Here is a 13647-nt window from a genome sequence, read left to right as displayed (position 1 = left end):
TGGACTTTTTTAAATTAAACAAACTATCTGCATGTCTGTGAGCGACATGAAGGCTCTTGTTTTCTCTCTGAGAAGATGTCCTCTTGCTGCAGAAAAATTTCAACCTTTTTGTGCTTCACCTTATTGAGTATAAAATAAATCGATTTCAAGATTCTTACAAACACTTAAACCTCTTAAACCTGATTTAAAGTATGATATCTATCTATCTATCTATCTATCTATCTATCTATCTATCTATCTACTGTATATATAGTAACTACTTTTGCATCCTTTATTTAATCCAGCATCACTCTGCACCATAAACATGCTGTGTGTCTTGTTGTTATGCTGATGTCATTTTTCTGTTTTGTAGACTGAGGGCCAAGAAATAGCCGGAGCCATATTCCTCGCATCCTGACACATACTTGGTCAATCAAGCTAATTCTGATGGAAGATCTCTCAACATGCATCTCTATCCATTCACCCAAAGAGGGCGCTGTAGTTTAATATTTAGCCAAACAGGAGGCATCTCCTCACCTGTATTCACGTCACTGCAGTACAAAAAACAACAAGAACCCTGGTTCCTGGTTCCAATCAAACACAAACTGAAGCCTAAAAGTGAAAGAAACGACAGCAGGTCAGGCGTCTGGAGCTGTGGGAGTCAAACCTGTGACCTGCAGCCTTGGACTCCTGTGATTGGTCCTCTGCTCAGAGCTTTTTCTGTGTTTCTGAAACCAGTTAAATATAATCTTTAAAAGAAGTGAAAAGTTGTTCGCAGTGAGAACTGATCAGTGACGCTCGAGGACTTTTACAGAGAGTTAAGTAGAGATGACGTTTCATTTTTCATATACCTGTCTGAAGAACTGCAAAAATGTGACGTCTATAGTTCTGGTGTAAATGTAGAAAGGGTGCTGGATTCGTTTCTTGCCCCCTTCACCACAGTGTTATATTATATTAATATTACAGCTGCAGATGTTTACGGCCGACCTTATTTTAAATACTTCATGCTCACTTTCATCTCTAGTGAAACATCATAAAATGTAAAATATGCGTGCAGCGCTACTGTCCTGTGAGGAGCACGGATCTCTTACTAACTGCTGTGATGACAGTAAGTGATAACACACACCAGGGGGAGACTGTGATACGCTTCACACTGTGGGCTTGCTGCTAACAGGCGGCATGCTGGGAAATAATGGATCCTGCTGAGAAGTGGACTCAAAGTTATCGGATTGGGGAAAAAAATCCCAAATAAATAAATAAATGTTGGACTGTTATCATGAAGCGATGATGTGACTCAATCATCTTCATTTTGCTGATTAAAGTTTATGTTTTTTGGAGTTTCTATTCATTTATCATTATATTATTTTTATATTATTTATGTTTATTCTGTTGCTACAATTTTTTGTCTTTATTATTAATTTCTCTTTTTTCTTAAATGAAACATTTTTGTTGTTTTTTCTTTTCCCCCTGCTTTTACTGTTAGCAGAGATCAACTTCCAGAACATGTTTAAAAATATTATTAATTACATTGAAAACATTAAGTTGTGTTCTTTGGTTGTTACTGTTGTAAAATATTTAGTTTCAATTTACTTTTCCAAATCCCTCAGTGATAGTTTTACTCCTTAGTTTTTATAATGTCAGTGGTTTTGTGTAGGGAAACGTTTTGGATGTTTAGAGCAGATATTACAAGTACATAAAATAAAATTATGAACAACAGTCTCCTCAGGCCAGTTGTGCTGACAAACTTAATCTTAACGTTAGTTTTATAAGGACAATACTGAGTTCTTGTTGTTAGTTTTACTTTGCTGTAATAATCTTGTTGGATCATTGAATGAAACAACTACATGCAGCCATGATTTTATGATCTCGCTTCAATCTCTCACAGCAGACAAGGAAAAACCTACAATCCAAATCCAATCCAACTCGTGCATTCTGGGCAGTGTAGTCACACATGTGTGTTTGAAACGGTCGTGTTTAACTTTAAATCCTTGATTTTAGTGTGTTGTGATCATGTTTTAGAGATGCAGTCTTTAGAGTTTGAGTCTTGTGGGTGTGTGATGTGTTTCCTTGTGTTTGTGTGGCTGAGAGCAGCTTTACAGTGTATCCACACAGGAATACGCGAGCAGTGATGAGCTGACCAGTGACTGTGGATTATTAACGCAATTCAGCGACTTGTGTATAATAAGAATTAGTGACGCTGAATTAAACTTTGCTTAACTTCACAGTGAGTGATTGAGAAGATAACAGTTGGACTGAAGGATACTGCTGATTGAGACATGACTTTGCAGCAAATACATTAAAGGGTTAGGGACATTAATGTGAGCTACCACCTCCAAATCTAAGGCCAAAGTTCTCAGTCAAAAAACAGTGGAGTGCCCAGTTCAGGTTGGGAAGGAGTTAAATCTGTTTGTGAGTGAAGGAAAGAGCTGGAGATTTTCAGGTGGACTGGTGTGACATAGGCAATAATGAGGGGGCTGTAACGCTGTGGCGATGAGAGAGCTGTGTGACAGTGAAACTGTGGAATTATGGATCGATCTATGTTCCTATCCTCACCTTCCCTACGTGGAGATGGCCGGGGAGGAGGAGAGCTGGGCATCTCTGCCTAGGCCCAACCCCCCGTGACACAGAACTGCAGGAATGGATCAATTGATGTCAATACACTGCAGTGACTGACAAGCTGTGATCATAATGCCAGGATTTACAAAATAAATGAGATAAAACCAGAGTTCCTGTAAATGATCCGGTGTATGGAGCACAAAAGCAGGCTCTCTCTCCTAACACAAAATGTAAACTCTATACTTGCAGGTTTGGCAGGTTTAACAGATCACCAGGACCGAGACTCCTGGGAAGTGTTGATGTTCAAGGTAGTCATTGTTGATAAAGTTGGTCTATCGGTCACAAGAAATGAAACATAAAGTGTGTAGGACTGAAACTATGTTTGGCTTTTTTATTTGGGCAGCACAGGCAGAATTCTATTTTATAAGGAAACATGTTTTGTTTTTACTGTGCATAAGACAATAAAACTTTGAAACTCATGGACTCTGACTTCATGTTGTGAATGATTAATATAAAGTATATTTCTGTAAAGTGTGCGGTGTTTGGGGCACATGTATGTAAAAAAGTCTTTATCGTAATATTTTTTAGTCCATTTTTTAGCATAAAGTATATTTAAGTTAGAATTACACAGCACACTTCTAGTGCTACACATCATGAACTTCAGCACCATCCGCGTTGAACTGTCAGGTGTACAGAGGGTATGTCTGATAAACTGCATTAATACATCTTAGCCGTTACTCTCATGCGTGGACTTTCTGCGTGTCTCTGCTTACAAAAGTGCGCGTGCCCTCGGCCACCACAGAGCGAGACAAACGGGAATTGGGGCGTAACCTCGCGATAATCCACTCCCTCTCTATCTCCCCTTTCCCAACTCTCTCCCTCCCTCTCTCAGTGCTTGGGGGCAATCAAGCGGCGGGGATGATGGGAGTCCGGCCGGTCAGCCCTGCCAGCCTACCGACGCACCTAAACGCAGCCCAGCACTCCGCTGTGACGGCTCAACTTCTCTGTGTTCCTCCTCCCAGAATCTACCCAGAGAAACAGTAAAACCAGCAGCTGGAGCCCACGCGGGACTTTATTGGAAGCGCGCGCTCCTTTGCTTTTTAATGATCACACCTGAAAAGGATAAAATTCTTTTTCTGTTTTTAAAATCTGCTTTCGTGATTCGGACCAGGGCTCCTTTCAGGATTAAAGGGGAGCAGATGAAGAGCTAAAGCCGCTCCAGGAGAATTAAGAAGTTGGGGAGATGCTGGAGGAAGCGGAGCAGGCGGAGTGAGGGAGCCCGGTGCGCACTTTCTCCTCCCCGGCTGGACTGAAGCGCTACAGTCCGCTCCTCTTTGCGCTGCTGGAGGCGCGCGCAGGGGACACTTGCTCATTCATCTCAGCTTCATCTTCACTTTCCCTGGATTAACAAAACAAGCGAAGAAGAGCTCAGAGATTTCACTCCACGCACTCCGCGGAGTTTTCCTGTGTGGATGGGGTTCGAGCGGCGCGGCGGGGATGGTGTGAAATAAAGCAGCAATTTTTTAAACGCAGGAGTTTCACATGTGAGTATCTCCTTTTCTTCTTAAAGCTCGGGAATGTTCCTGAACGATTGAACTCTGACCTTTCCCGCTGATCCTGGCGATTCCAAACACCTGCGACACGCCGCGCGGCGCGTTCCTGGTATCAGCCGTTTATTTGCCCCGTGAGCGCGTTCACGAAGCAACTTTAATCAGACCGGAGAGTGTTCGGGTGCGTTTAGAGGGCCCAACTCGTTAAAACGTCCCAGCCTCGTAATTTATTTACTCCCCTGCAAAGAATGACCCACGCGCGCGTTCCTGGAGTTTAAAGGTAATTGAATTTCCCCCACCTGCCTCAAAACTCCCGTTTGCACCCATTTCCACGCAAATATGTTTTTTTTATGACGCAGGCGGAGGTCAGCCCCGAAAACTCGCAGTTTTCAGTAGATGTCAGAGCGCTTCACCCTCCTTCACTTCCCCTTCTGCTCCGCTGCTTTGAGCCACTTTCGCCCTCCAGAGACTCCGCTCCCCCTGTTCCTATGCAACCCCGCTCCTTCCCGGCAGTGCTGAGCCGAGCACACCCGTGCCACCACTTTCCATTAATTAAGCGGCTTTGTTTATGTGAGAGGAGGCTCATTTGGGGCCGTGCTGGTGGCTGCTGGTTGTCATATTTACGTCTTTGTGATATTCCAATAACACCGCAGAGACGCGAAGTGCGTCAGTCTGACCTTTCTGCCACTTTTTCCTCCAAGAATCTTTTGATTTCTGTTGTGAAACGCATAAAAGAATCCCGCAGATATGAGGACTTGTTAGAGGATGTACATGTATGACACAGATTAGAACTCTGAGTGTCTGGTACATGTATTTGATGTCCTCGATGGTCACACCGGACTTTCTTATATCGCTGTAATATTTAAATGGCACTGGAGGTGTGTGTTTGGCGCTGAGTAATGAGTTTACAGGCGGAAATGGCACCAGAAGTGTTGTTTATTCATTTTATTTTAATGGAGCCGTTGATTTGCTACACGCTCATAGAGAGAAACGCGGCTACAGTGAAAGTCATTTTCTGTCCCTACAGGTACAGTCACCATAAATGTCCCCCGCAGAGCTCATTATTAGTCCTCCGGGCCTGAAAAGGTGCGCAGTTGTATATTTGCACCGTTTATTCCAAGATTTTCAGGAGAGCGTTTTTGCTCAAAATTGCTGGTCAAATATTAACTTCAGTCTTCAATTTGTTTATTTGAGATTTTCTTTAATAATCTGACATGCCTCATTCGGTGTCTGTACAGAGGTTTGTAAGGTTGCCTCACAGCGAGAAAGTTCTGGGTTTGAGCCTTCGTGGGCGATTTGTTCTCTCTGTATCTCCATGTGAGAACTCAAAGGTGTTCTCCAGAGGTTTAGAACAGCACTGGTTCTTCTAGATGTATTCTGACAAGTTCATCCTGTACCTGTCTTGCATATCAGAAAAGAAACAAGGTTTAAGTTTCTTTTCATCATTGCACTATGAGAAATTTGTTTTACAGCAAGAATTCCCATTATAACAAGAAATACAACAGAAACTAATTACAGGAAATGGAAGAATTTCTACCAAGTAAGCAAAAAGAGCAAAAGTGCTAGAGTAGAGACAGAAATACAAGTAAAGTCCTGTTTTCTATTAAGCATATTAATAACACTCAGAAGAAACGAGACATGGAGGGTTTCAGTCCTCCAAACAGCTGTGGGTAAAAACTCAAACTGTCCAGCAGTCGGTGGTTCAGACCAGCTCTGACTCTCTGTTCTTACAAATCCTTCAGGTTTAACTGCTTATTTATTAAAAGCTTTTATTGTTTATTTGGGGTGGGATTTCTCCATTCTCCCCACACAGCCAAACACAATCTGCTGATTCTCCACTGGCTCTAAGGACTCAAAAAAATGAAATTGGGTGGTTGTTACATGTACAAGATTCAAACTTGTAATTTGAACTAAATAATTTCATGTTTCTATGGTGAACGTAATTAAATCATGTAGCATCTGCATGAACTTCAGCAACTTAATTTGTTCTTGTTGAGATGACCTGATACAGTCTAGTAAGAGTGGTTATTTGCTGGACTCACGCAATTCACAAGATCACATTAGATGTCAAACTGCAGGAAAATCGCTGGAGTTTTAAGAGGCAGACAACTACACCCACACCACGTGTATGCTATCGCTATTTATTGTGGTTTAACCTGTCAAGGACAAAAACGTACAGAGAAGTCTGCATCAAGCCTCGTAATCACAGCTTTCCTGGTTTTAAGCCTGGAGTGACAGCTTGGTGGTGTGATGGTTGGTGCTGGTGCCTCACAGCAAGAAGGGCCTGGGTTCAAATCCACAACCTGGCTGGTTTGCAGTGTGTAATTAGAGTTAGGTTAGTTGGTGATTCTAAATTACCCATGAGTGCAAATGGTTGTTTGTCTCTATGAAATCATCAACCCCCATATTGGTTCATTAAGCAAGACTAGCAGTAATTGCCTTGATTAACAAAGTTGTTCAAACAACAAGATTTTATTGTGTTTTCCTGAAGTTTTTAACTTGTGCAGAATGAATTAAAACAAAATTCTGATTACATTAAACCACTAAATGCCAAATGTGTTGGTTTGACATGGTCAAAAATGGGTTATTGTACTTGGTTAAATCACGTGGAAAAAGGTGCCACGATTAAATTGTGTTCATCCAACAACAGATTTTTTTGAGTGAGTGCAGACATGACAAAAAGTGTTGAGCTGTCAGACTAGAAATGACTGGGTCATAAATTAACGTGGACCTGGTTTTGCACCTTTTTAACCTCCTGACATCCACCTGGTCACCATAAAACCCCCCTGAGGGCAAGGTTAGGGTTAGGTTGCATTTTAGCCGCATGCTACACATGCATAGTTTCAGAAACTGGAAACAGCGGTGTCAAATTCAGTTCCAGGTCCGGGTGGCAGAGAAAAGCGCAGGGCCGCATAATTACGCTTAATAAATTGATTTCAAAATGTCTGCATAAGACACAACATCCTCAACCGGCCCACAGGAAAAAAACAGCGAGCGATGAACTGTGAAAGGAGCCGAACGATGGCTGTTTTGGAAGTTTGACTAATAACAGAAAAATAAAAGATGGTAGTTTGTGCAGTTTGGCTGTAAGCTTTAGTTTTCTTTCTTTCTTTCAAGTTTTCAAAGTCTCTGAGTAATTGTGGTCGTGGTATTGACCATAATTGCAGTTATGATTTGTGCCCTGACTGAGCTGTTCTGCTTTCACAGAAGCTTTTTAGAGAAATGTTAGTAAACCAGTGCCTGAGAAACACTGATACAGCAAATGAAAATGCACCGATGGCTTTTTTGTGCTGCTGTGTGTGTGTGTGTGTGTGTGTGTGTGTGTGTGTTGCACTAACTGATCTACAGTCTCACGGCACACCTGCTTTGAGTTACCGTGGGAACCACTGTGAAAACCGCTGCATAAAGCTGACAAACAGATGCACCTTTAAAGATACAATAAATGTTTCTGACTTCTAGAAGCAGATTTGAAATCACCTCACGGTGCTGCTGAACACGTGCACCAGGTATCGGTAACGGTTTAGTTTGCGCAAAGGTTTGAGGTTTTTTTTTTTTTTCTTTCTCCTGAAAGGAACAAACGCAGCAACATTTAGAGCTGCAGTGTGTTCATTCAATTCACAAACTTTGACCTTCCACCTTCTGGGTGAATCCCTCTCCGTCACAAACACCACCTGGCTGACTCAGATTATAATTCACAGGTCAGCGGCGTGCAGTCTGACTGTTGTCGCCTGGTGATAAAATCTCATATAACTCGCCTGATAAAGACATGAATGGGTTTATCATCACATGATTTACGTACAGATTCATAAAATTAAAGAAGTGAAGTTAGTTTTATAATGTGAAAGCATGAGAATCAACAGTTTTATCTAGTTAACAGGAAGCGAGTTTAAATTATTAAAAGAATTATTATAAATGATTTGTAATCAACCAATTAACCATTTAGCTTATAAGAAATAAAAAAGGCTAAAATGTTGTTTCACTTCTTTTATTTTCTTCAACCACAAAGTTCAGAAACACAACTCTATATATGAGATGTATTACTGCAGATACTTTCTCCACAATTTTCCATCAAAAAGTCTCAAATGGTGAACAATAACAATATTTTTAATACTTTAATTGGATGAGTAAATAGATTAGAAGAAAAATGGCAGGTAATTAGCCAGAGTGCTATTTTAACCTCACATCAGGTCTCCACTCCACCCCCCACCTCTGCGATGTGTCCTTGAGCGGGACGGCAGATGAAAGACTTGCAGCCTAAACGTGTTAACAAAGACCCAGGACCAGCTTTTGGACCACATAAACTAAACTCCCCCGGCAGCTTTATCTTAATGGATCTCATTCAGCTCCAGCTGTGCGCAAACAAACTTTTTTTGTGATAAACTGAAGCACCTTTACTCCATTCCTAAATTCATCCACCCATTCCCATCTGCATATCTAATTCAGGATGTGATGGGGCGAGAGGCAGGGTACACCTACGGCTAATTTAGCATCACTAACTAACTAACATGCGTGTCTTGTGAGAGGAATCCAGAGTACCTGGAGAGAACCTACACAGGTACCGGGATATTATGTAAACTCCACACAGAACGGCCGCAGGCAGCAATCTCTCACTGCCACCTTCTAACCTCCCTGCATGGGTATGAAATAGTGCTGTTGTAGGTGTGAGTCTGGAGGTGCACAGGTGAGGTGTCTCTTGGTCGTTTGCTTGGGCTCTGCCGCTCTCAGCTTCAGTGTAGATGTCCTGGTGTGTGCAGAGCTGCTTGGGCCTCTCAGTGCCTGGGGGAAGCTGCAGGCTTGCTGCTTCTGATACCTTATGGTCAAAAACACTCCGTTTCCTTTTTCATTTACATTAGACTTAAAGCTCACGAGAATCTGCTGAAAAAGACAGGGAAGTCAAAGAAAATGAGAAGCTGCAAAGAAGAAGATTTGTTGGTGGAACAAACGCTGATGGAAGGTCAGAAAAGAATCCTCAGACTGAGAAGCTTCCGGTGACACTGAAGATGCAGTTTCAGTGTCACTTGGATTGCTTCAAAATATGTAAGAAAATAAATAAATAATCTGCAGTCCTGTGATCCCATTGCCTTCTGGATTCTGGATGGAGTGACGGTTACAGACAGAAGAGGCCATCAGGGGTTATTATACGCTTTACTGGAGCGTTAGGACGGCACCAGTTAGTGTGCTCGCAGAGAGTCTCTGGTCGTGATGTATTCAGCTCCACTCACTTCTTCATCATGTTTTAGTTCCTGTTTACTGAACAGGATGTCTCAAAGCAACTGGCTTCTAAAGTCGATCCAGGAACGTCTGGGCACTAAGATTAATGAAGATATTTCTGTAAACGACGGCCGTTAGCTGAGAAAAAAAATAAAAAAAATAAAATAAAAGCGGTGTAGCTATTTTATTTTGGAAAGAGCAGCAATATTAAAAAGAAATCTCAACACCTGACAGCCAAGAGTGTGAAACACTTGTTTGGGCTTCAGTGTGCAGAATGATGTGTGCAGCCGGTAAAGGAGTTTCAAACTAATCTGAAAGGCAAGCCTCTCGTAACGGGCAGTTTAGACCATGAAGAGGAAACCTGAAACCTGTAATGTGCAAACATGAGAACAGACTGTCAGCGATACAGGGCAGGCCCTGCAGATAAAGTTTTAAATGAAAATATTCTTATTTTATTCTTACTTTATTTTTATAGCACTTATAAAAAAAAATCACAGTGTTGATGGATGGTGGATTATTTATAATAATTAAAATGTAGAGGGATATTATATTCATATACTTATTTTTAAGGATTCTCACCAGACAAGTGAAGATTTTAATGAAAAACAGCACAAAGGTCTGCTTTATGTAAATGTTAAGTTCTGGTTAAGGTTTAAATAGTTAAATCATTTAAATATTTGCTGTGTGGCTGGTTTCAGTCAGGCTGTGTGGAGGAGGAGAAAGTTTCACATCCTAGAAATGATTATTTCTTGTCTGGAAATTGTGACTTTGTGGAGAATCAGTTGTATAGACCCAGATGGAGATTAATGTTTGCCGATTCTTGTGCCACATTTGGTCTTACTTGACAGTTTGTCTCATTTCAGACATAGGTCCAGCTTACCTGGACCAGATGTCAGTCATGTCATGGTTTCTGGGCCATATCTGGCTAACTGCACACTCGCTGTAACCCATCACACACCCAATAAGACCTTATTTAAGGTCTTATTGGTATAAAATATGTTATATTTGATAAACAGATGAAGCAACTCAATATCAGGAGCTCAGTTCATGAAGAAATGTGAGACTGGCCTATGCTCACCGTAATACCTGCAGATGGCACACATCTCCAGCTGTTTCCAGCTGTTGAATCAACGCCCCTGATATTCTTATGTAGAATCCTCTCAGTGTGGTAAAGCTGACAGAAATTTAAATTCCAGATAAATTCCCGACAGTTTTCTTAGACTTCCACAGGACTTTAGATCTACTTTGTAGACAGAAGCCCCAAAATTCACAAAGTTATCTTTTAAAACAACAAACTAAATATAGACAAATAGATGTTGAATAACCGATAAATGGCTTTCACTGCTTTAAACATTCAGTATTTATTGTTAACTTGTTATAGAATTGACTTCTATTAATGAAAAAAAACCTTGACTGTAAAAACGTAATAAAATTCAAATTCAAATTCAAATTTTATTTGTCACGTACACAGTCATACACAGTACGATATGCAGTGAAATGCTTAGACAACTGCTCGTGACCTAAAGGAAAAAAAAAGGAAAAGGCTATGAATAAGATAGGAAATAAATATGAAAAATTAAAAAGGGTAAATTTAACTAGGAAGGAATAAAATATAAAAAAAAAATTAAGGTTAAAAATGAAATAACTGTACAACACAAATTAGAATGAAGGGTAAATTTAACTGGGAAAGAATAAGATAAAATATATAAATTAAAGTTGAAAATAAAATAACTGTACAACAAATACACATTACACAGTATAGAACTATATAAGAATGTATGAAGAAATATAAATATATATATATATATATATATATATATACACACAATAACAGCAGCTGTACAAGTATTAACTGGAAATGAAGAATATAGTGACCAGTGTTGTGCAAGCCACATTGTCTTGTGCAGTGCAAATATGCTTAAAGTGATTTAAGTGATGAAGTAAAAACAATGTCTAGAATGTCCAGTGTGTGTGTAAGAACCATATGTGTGGGTCAGTACTGTGTGGTGGTGTGATTGAGAGACCGTATCGCCTGCGGGAAGAAGCTCCTCCTCAGTCTCTCTGTGTTGGTCTTCAGGGAGCAGAATCGCTTTCCTGACCTCAACAGAGAGAACAGTCCGTTGTTGGGATGGCTGAGGTCCTTCACGATCTTCCTGGCCTTGGTCCAGCACCGCCTGCTGTAGATTGAGTGCAGGTCAGGGAGCTCGGAGCGGACGGTGCGCTCAGCTGACCGCACAACCCTCTGTAGAGCTCGCCTGTCCTGCATGGTGCTGTTCCCGAACCAGGTTAAGATGTTTCCCGTCAGGATGCTCTCTATGGTGCACGAGTAAAAGTTCCTGAGCACCTTGGAGGGCAGTTGGAAGTCTCTCAAGCGTCTGAGGTGGTAGAGACGCTGACGGGCCTTTTTCACCACGGTGTTGATGTGACAGGACCATGACAGGTCCTGCGTGATGTGAACTCCGAGGTATTTGAAGCTGTCCACTCTCTCCACTGGGCACTCGTTGATGACGGGGGTCTGGTAGTTCCTCTCCTGCTTAGTGCTGAAGTCCACTATCAGCTCCTTTGTCTTACTGACGTTTAGAAGGAGGTTGTTCCTCTGGCACCAGTTCTCCAGATTCCTAATCTCCTTCAGGTAGGCCGTCTCGTTGTTATCAGACATCAGGCCCACCACGACGGTGTCGTCAGCAAACTTGATGATGGTGGTGGAGCTGGTAGTGGCCACACAGTCATATGTGTACAGAGAGTACAGCAGGGGGCTCAGAACACACCCCTGGGGGGCTCCAGTGCTGAGAGTGGTGGAGGCTGAGACATGTCCGCCCATCCTTACTGCCTGTGGTCTGCCAGTTAGGAAGTTAACTTGTGATACAAATTGATTTTATTTTGAAACAATGAAATACATTGATTTATCAATATTGATGGGAGCTGAAGTCATGTTTGTGATGGTTGAGATAAAAAAAAAAGATTTGTAAGATGATACGAATGCTGTTTATCGCAGAAGCTTGGAAATGACAGCGTATAAACAGTAAATGCAACCACTGAAAGAATAAAGAAATACCTCAGTAAAAATGTTATTGTAACAAAATATTACTCTGTAATGTCATAAAAACTGCAATGAAAGCACCACTTCAACAATCACTGTCCTTGCATATTCATATATTTTGCCAGATGTGGTGAGGGTGTGGCCTGTGCGCAGGTGCAGTTACAGGTGTAGGGGACCTTTAGAGAGCAGCGGTCAGTTTGCCTCGTCATGGTTACAGCTCCTCCTCAAACAGCCTGTAGCTGCTGTGTCAACACCTCACCGCCGCTCTGCTGCGGCCCACAACAGGTGTTCGAGTGCTGCACCGCCTGCCTCGCATGCATCACGTGTGTGTGTCTGTGCCTACATGGGTCCGTTCATGTCTGAACCAGTATTCGGTGCGTTTGTGTGTGTCCGGATGCCTCTCGGTGTGTTTCTGTGTGCGCGCGGTTGAAAAGCCCCACACGGCGTTGTGCTGTTTGTTCAGTGTTGGAGCAGCAGGCCTGACCTTTGCTGAGCAGGAGCTAAGACAACATGAGCTGCTGTTAGCCGGACGAGCTGCACTGCGGCTCTCTGACATCAGTCCTCAGGTTGGAACCAGCTTCCTGCTTATTACCTCTTACCTTTGTGCAGAAAAGGCACTGCGGGAAACCCGAGAGCATCTCTATAGCTTTTATGGTCAAGCTTAGAAACCCACAGTCCACCTCTGAGCATTTGCTTAGCATTCATTTCCTTTGTTGTCTTCCTGCCATTTGTTTTCATGGCCATTAACTCCCATGAAAGACGTAAATGTTCATGTCGTACCCTCTAAACAAAGCATGAAATGGTCTGGAACGCAAACCGCAACTTGTGGTTGCTGGCACTGCCGGCTGATTTCAGCGAAACAAACTTTTCTGAGAATCCAAACTCAGAACGATCACCTGCGCTCCAAAGAAATGACATTTGAACTTGCTTTTCATTTGGTCATATAAAAGCTTTAAGAGTTACACAAGTATTCACGGCAGGTCCATCTCAGTGTAGCAAATGCACTTTAAAAAGTTTCAGCTTTGCAAACTTTATGTTCAAATGTAAAAATGTAGGAAGTGAAGACAGATTTAAACACATCACAGTTATCTAAACATCTAAGAAGCTCATAAACACTGATGATTACCCATACCCAGCACACAGTTTGTTCATAGCTCATCCATAAAGCTCTATAGTTTATTATCAGCTGGTCACATATGAGCTCCTCTCATTGGTAGTTGCTTCAATCAGTTACCTAGACGTTTATCCTACAGTCTCTGGCTGCCTCGTCTCCATCAGCACATTGCACAATCTGCTTTCCAGAACAGTTAG

The 13647-nt window shown here is 41.8% G+C and overlaps 1 protein-coding gene across 2 annotated transcripts in view; it reads left to right on the top strand.

The window, feature by feature from the left end:
• The first annotated feature begins 3451 nt into the window (after positions 1 to 3451).
• The window catches only part of LOC146380829 (sodium channel protein type 3 subunit alpha-like), a 267758-nt gene continuing 257562 nt past the window's right edge, over positions 3452 to 13647 (top strand). For both annotated transcript variants that reach the window (XM_084939857.1, XM_084939858.1), the window contains exon 1: positions 3452 to 4079. The gene's annotated coding sequence lies outside the window, so the exon portion shown is untranslated. The remainder of the gene's footprint in view (positions 4080 to 13647) is intronic.

This window comes from Perissodus microlepis, chromosome 9, assembly GCF_051167445.1.
Source record: "Perissodus microlepis isolate ML-2025 ecotype Zambia chromosome 9, ASM5116744v1, whole genome shotgun sequence".
NCBI classification, from domain to species: domain Eukaryota; kingdom Metazoa; phylum Chordata; class Actinopteri; order Cichliformes; family Cichlidae; genus Perissodus; species Perissodus microlepis.
The sequence above is the reverse complement of the archived record's forward strand: the minus strand, read 5'-3'. Positions and strand labels throughout refer to the sequence as shown.